This window comes from Geospiza fortis, unplaced genomic scaffold (genome assembly GCF_000277835.1).
Source record: "Geospiza fortis unplaced genomic scaffold, GeoFor_1.0 scaffold55, whole genome shotgun sequence".
In the NCBI taxonomy this organism is placed as follows: Eukaryota; Metazoa; Chordata; class Aves; order Passeriformes; family Thraupidae; genus Geospiza; species Geospiza fortis.
The window spans coordinates 4,907,971-4,913,970 of record NW_005054308.1 but is presented as its reverse complement, the minus strand read 5'-3'; the positions used below and the strand labels follow the sequence as shown (position 1 = coordinate 4,913,970).

At 47.8% G+C, this 6,000-nt stretch overlaps 1 protein-coding gene across 1 annotated transcript in view; it reads left to right on the top strand.

Annotated features, from left to right (window-relative positions):
- Nucleotides 1-736: 736 nt before the first annotated feature.
- Nucleotides 737-6,000, top strand: part of COL23A1 (collagen type XXIII alpha 1 chain) — a 170,538-nt gene continuing 165,274 nt past the window's right edge. Inside the window, exon 1 of the mRNA XM_031066837.1 lies at nucleotides 737-802. The gene's annotated coding sequence lies outside the window, so the exon portion shown is untranslated. The remainder of the gene's footprint in view (nucleotides 803-6,000) is intronic.

Below are 6,000 nucleotides of genomic sequence, written 5' to 3'. Positions count from 1 at the left end.
GAGAGTGAAGATTGTGGGTGAAGATGAGCTGTTCCCACCCTTGCTGGGCTGTCCCAGGCAGGGAGTATGCCTGAGCTAATGTAATGTACCTGTCATCAGGCTCATTAACTTGGGCCTGGCAGTGGGCTAAATGCAGGCACGAACAGTCTGGCTGGCTTAGGGAGCAGCCAGAGTGTGCACACATCTGCCTGCAATATGCCACGTAGACACTGCTCTAGTTTCATGAATTTTTATGCGTTCTAGTTACCCCATTGATGAGTTTTTCACTTTGGGGATGGAAACACTGGGCTCTGGGTAGGCCTGAAGGTGGGTGAGCACTCCAGTCTTGACTGTCCTTTGCCTCATCCCTCTGCTAAAGAAACCTCAAACACTCCACAGAGCAAGAATTTTAAGTACAAAATCAACCAAATCAGGTCAAGTTTGAACATAGGGCTTGTGAAGGAGCTCAGGATGAATCCTGCCAATGGAGCTTTGCTCAAGGGACTTTGGGATGCACAGGAGGAGTGTCTGCCTGCTCCCTGTGGAGCTGTAGGCTGCCACTTGCTCAGAAACATTCCATATTTACGTGCTACCGTGGCATGGGACATTGTCCAAGGAGGCTGAACGCCACAGGATGAAACCATTACCCCTCCCTGGAAGAAAGCTGGATGGTTTGGGTGTTGGCATGCATGCACAGTCCGTGTTTAGGTGTGATGCACTCTCTAAAGGGCTGTTTTCATCCCCTCCAAACAGAAACTCGGCGAGGGACTGGCGAAGCTGCGGACGGCGCGGGAGGCGCCCCCGGACTGCGTGTGCCCCCCAGGTAGGTGCAGGTACCGCACAGCCCGGGGCCCCCCACGCTCTGAGCTCCTCCTCTCCTGTTTGACACGCTCTTTCCCATGGAGGGAAATGTGTTAAGAAGTGTTTTTCCCCAGCTGAAGCACTCCAGCGTCTCCCAGTGCCTTGCTTTGGCCTGTTTACAGATCAAGGAGTTTGAGGTTTGGACAAAAGCGACGTTTGGCTATAAGAATAAAAGAGGGAAGAACTTGACTGGGTTGTGAGCCCTGGGTGTTGGGCCAAAACAATTTAGAAGTAGTAACAAAATGACTGGGGCTTAATGCAAGTGTGATAATTAAAAGCTGCAGCCTCTCTGCCTTTTCGGAGGGCAGGATTTCTTTTGCTGTAGGAAAGCTGTCACCGATTGTTTAAATTTCCTCCCAGAGTTTAATGAACTTCTAAAACCGTCAAAACTTCCTGTTCTGGTGGAAGTACATGCTCCTTGGAAACAATAAACAGCTTAGATTAGTTTGTAAAGGAACCTCATTTACAGAAATGTTCTGTGAAGTGCTCTGCTGTCACACTGAAGGGTGAGAGTGGTTTTGAGCTGGGGCACTTCCAGCCTTTATTTTCTTTTTTCTTTTCACAAAAGTAGTGAAAGATAGGTGAAAGATGTGCAGTGCTTTGATGCGGGAGAATTCACAGGCATGTTACAAGGACTTGCAAGCAGCACAGAGTTCCATTCTAGTTTTAAAGAAAATAAACAAACACTAAATGCTACATGGCGATGTCAGACTAGGCAAAGGGGCAGGGTCAGTTTTCCCTGCCACCCTGGATACAAGTCCTACCAAGAGACACAGTGTTAGACCATACTTGCAGGACAAAATAAAAAGGTTTTTTTTTCCCTGTGAGATTATGTTTAATCTCAGAAACATTTCACTAATGATGCTCTTAAATGTACTCGCTGCTTTTCTGGTGGAAGGCTCCCTGTGTGCCTCACTGCCTGGTAACAAAACCCACCAGCTGAGAAACAAATCCTGCTTATTTTCAGCTCTTTGCAAAGTGGTCAAATCAGGTTTCTCTCTTGTGGTGCACAGACCCAACAAGTCCACCAACCTCATGGGACTCTGTGGCTGTGTCTTTCTCTGGTCTGGACAAACAGGGCACTGCTGGTGTGCTTAAGCGGTCAAGAGACTTTTCCTTTGCTCTTTGGAAAGCAATTGGGGTTGAAGAGGCTCCTTTTGTCCAGGAAAGTCCCAGTTCTGTTCCGGGTCACTGAGCTGCTGGTTGCTGTGTTTGGGAGATGGGGGAAGAGAGGAAGGGGAAGGTTTTCCCACGTGCTGCTGAAATGCTCGTTACAGTCATTAGTAACGAAACAACGCAATTTGTGAGCCGAGGGAAGGAGAGGTGATTTCCTGATGGGTAGGAAATGTCCCATCGGTGGCTGCTCCTGGCCACCACTGCAGGGAGCTGGGGTGAGGATGTGCTGCTGGAGTGTCCTGAAGCCTTTTGGCTGTTTTGGAGCAAATCAAAGACGTCTTCAGCTGTGTTTCATTCTTTTTCTCCTGAAAAAGGCTGGATTGCCTTCTGCTCTGTAGTTAAGGAGCTTGGTCTGGAAACACCTGAGAGCCTGTGGCCCTCACTGGCATTCACTGCTGAGCTAGACCAGGTTGCAAACCAACAGCTAAGCTTCAGTTTGCCTCTGCACTGAAAAAGCAGCCCCAGGTGAAAGGAAAATTTCCCTTTGGAGGGGATGGGGAGATGCTGCCAGCCCTACTCTTGCTTCCCATGGGCAGCTGGTGGGTATCCTGAACACCTGGGCTGGGCGGCTTTCCTCTGCCAATAACCCCGCTAGGCTCAAGAATTCCTCATTAGGGCTGGATTTAAAGCCAGCTGGGGAGAGGGAGCGGCGGGAGGATGCTCTGTGATTGCCATGCAGGCAACACGGCACCACAGAGCCACCGTGGGCAGCACCGGAGCAAACACAGGCTCAGAGCTGGCTGTGCCAGCTGGCCTTGCTTTAAACAAGCCCTGATTTTTCCTAGAAACGAGTCAATTTGGGGTTTGTTTGGACTTGAGGGGGTGGCGGTTGTTTTTAGGGCACTGTTTTGATACAATTGACTCGCTACACATTCAAAGCAGTTTTGGAACAAGATGACAACGACCCACTTAAAAGTTAAATGAGAGCCAAGTTATTCTAGCTACAGCGGAATCCTAAATCACTGCTTGTAAAACCAAGACAAAAGACAAACACCGTTCCCCCCTAGAAGGACCCCCGACCCGAAGGGACCCGTTTTGTGCTTTGTGCTCCTATTGGAGGTCACCTATCTGGCTGTAGGGCACAGCTGGTTTGGCTTTTAGGAAGGGACCCTGGGGCTTTTCGCGGCTGCGGGGGCCGCTGGCCGGCAGAGGGGGCCCGGCTGTTTCACCAGGGCCACGGAGAGATCGCGATCGTCAGAAGAAATCGCAGAAAGACTCTTTAAAAACCATCCCGTCCAACTGCCCTGCAGTGAACAGGGACATCTCCAGCTAGATCAAGTTTCTTGGAGCCCTATCCAGCCTGACCTTGGAAGTAATAAAAATTTGGAAAAAAAAAGATAATTTAAAAAATATATTTTTTAAAGCTTTTTTAAAAAATTCTGTCTCCAGTGCTGAGCATGCTGCAAAAAGTTGCCTCTGCAGTTGCTCTGAGCATCTGTGCACTGCTTTGAGTTGACTTGTTTTGCATTATTCATTCAAGCAAGGCGATGCGGGGGAGGATGACAACAACTTTGTGTCACTTTGAGCCCTTTGTGGTTTGGGCATTTTTGTGGCTGAGGGAGAGGAGAGCATCCTTGAGGGGGTTGAGGCAGCTGGACTGAGTGTGGGTCAGGCTCGGGAACGCTGTGACAGGCTGGTGACCCCACTCTGGGGCCACACATGGCCTTTGAGTCCCCTCAGCTATTTGGGACGGGGTGGCAGCGGTTGGATGCTGCAGGCACTGGGCAGGGCCAGGACAGGCTGTCCCCATATGCTGTCCTGCAGGGAAACAGCAGCTTAATACTTGTGTTATTGCCATTCCCTAAGCCAGGCCTGTAATGCTTTGCAGAGAGGCCCCTCATCCCCTTGTGTTCAGCCTCTTTCTCTGGTGGGATCCTCACAAAGCCTTTGCTGCAGGATGAAATGCAGCAGGTGCAGGAGCACTGGTGTACGTGGCATTTGGGACAGCCAGCTGATGAGCACTGGGAGGTGGGTTGAAGGCAAGACTGAAACTTCACACTGGTAAACAATTTGTTTTTCAGTTGCGTGGGCACCGGCTGCCTTCTCATGTATACCCTTTTTAAGGATTATTTTTTATTTTTCCCACCTTGTAATTTTAACAGTCTTTTAAAACATTAGGTGCCAAAGACTCTTGTTAAAGGTGGTATTTGCTGTGCCAAAAGTCTTCAAGCTCTGTGAGAACAGGCCCCTCCAGACCTCAAGGTGCTGGATGCACCATTCTAGAGCCTGAGAGCAAATGTTTCCTTCAATCCTGTAAAAAAAGGCTTAAACCAGCCCCGGCCCACAGAGCATGCCTTGCCCAGCAGCTGGTCCTTGCTGAGTTGTGGACTGAGGGTGTGAAGAGCTCCAGCTCTGCTGGCTGCTCTTGCACTGTGTATTTCTATGTATGCATTGTGTTTCCATGTGCCTTTTTATTTAACAGTACCTCTGGAGCCTTAACTCCAAATTTCCTGATGCATATCCCTGTTTTCATCTCGAGTTCCTGCTGGGACGGTGCCGTATGCATTTGAACGTATGGATTTATTACAAAACAGCGTTAAATGTTCAGTGTAGTAATCTGATGTTCCAGCTAATATGTGACAAATATTTCCCAATAATGGCTTGGCAGCAGCAGGAGTGCAGTGGTGCTGCAGCCGGCAGGACGGCGGATTGCTCCATTGCTCTGCAATTCAAACCATCTGTGCTGGGGGAGCCGAGCATTTCAAACCCTCTCCACCTCTGCAGACTCAGCATCTCCACAGGCTCTCTTGCTTAGATAGCTTATAGAATCTATTTGTTTTATTATTATTTTTTCTTATTAATTTTTTAATATTTACCCTAAATTTATGCCCAGGGATCAGCATTCTCCAGCTTGTCCTGGGAGGCTGGTGTGGCACTTTTTGTGATTTCCAGTGACTTGAAATATCTGCCTGATTTTTGCTGGTGTAAATGTTGCCTTCAAGTGTCACTCGCTATCAGCCTTCTCCCCGTGTTGTCTCCCCAGGTAATTAGCACAACAAAATTTCCCTAATTGCTGCAGATCAAGGGGGAGAGGGCTCTTCTGGCTTTGTAGTCCTGACAAATGGCAGATGTTTTCCAGGAGGCCAAATGGGATGCACCCAGCTCTGCTAATTCTGGCTCTTTGTTTTGTTCTCTCCATGATAGCAGCTCTGTTATTACATCTTCAGGATCTGGGCCTGTAGTGCCACATTTCTGAGTCCTTCAGGGTAGTTTAACAGATACTGAAAAATATCAAATATAAGCAAGTATCAATTTTTTTCCTTTAATTAGCAGTAATCTCTGCTTTTCTGAGTTGCTTTGCTTCTACTGACCTTAAACCTCTGAGGTATTCCTTACACTTACTTCAAGTTACCTTTCCTGCTTACTGAAGCCATAAAAATTCAGTATTTTTCTGTAATTTCTATGATATAGAGTGAGGCAAAGAACTTTACAAAACATTCAAGTTTTGAAATGTCTTCTGAATCCCCCTTTGCCTCGGCTTTCTCTACCCTGCCAGCCTCTTCACTTCAGCAGGGTTTGCTTTCTCCATCTGCCTTTGCCTGCAGGAGGCTGGGACATTGGAATTATGGATTAGTGTAAACAGGATTTTTTTTGTACTAAACTTACAAATGCAATCAGAATTCTCTCCTGCACAGAAAAGGCTGTGCCAGGATTTTAAAAAATGAGCCAGAAGCCAAGTGTTAAAGCATCTAAATAACAAAGAACAACTGGCTGGGAAGGACTTCTGGCAAATGGTGCCATTTAAATGCAGGCAATTTCTTTCTGTTTCACGTGTATTCAAATCTTACTCCTTCAAAAATCCAATCTGCAGACTGTAGCAACTTTTGGAAAAAATGCTCTTTGAGCATAGAAATGACTGCTGGCTACCTTCCATCAGCTCCTTCCTGGCGACCATTCCCCAGTCCCTTTTGGATATTTGTGGAAGGCCCCAGGGACATCTGGAGCTGTGTCTGCATGCCACATGTGCAGGGGCTGCCAGTTCCT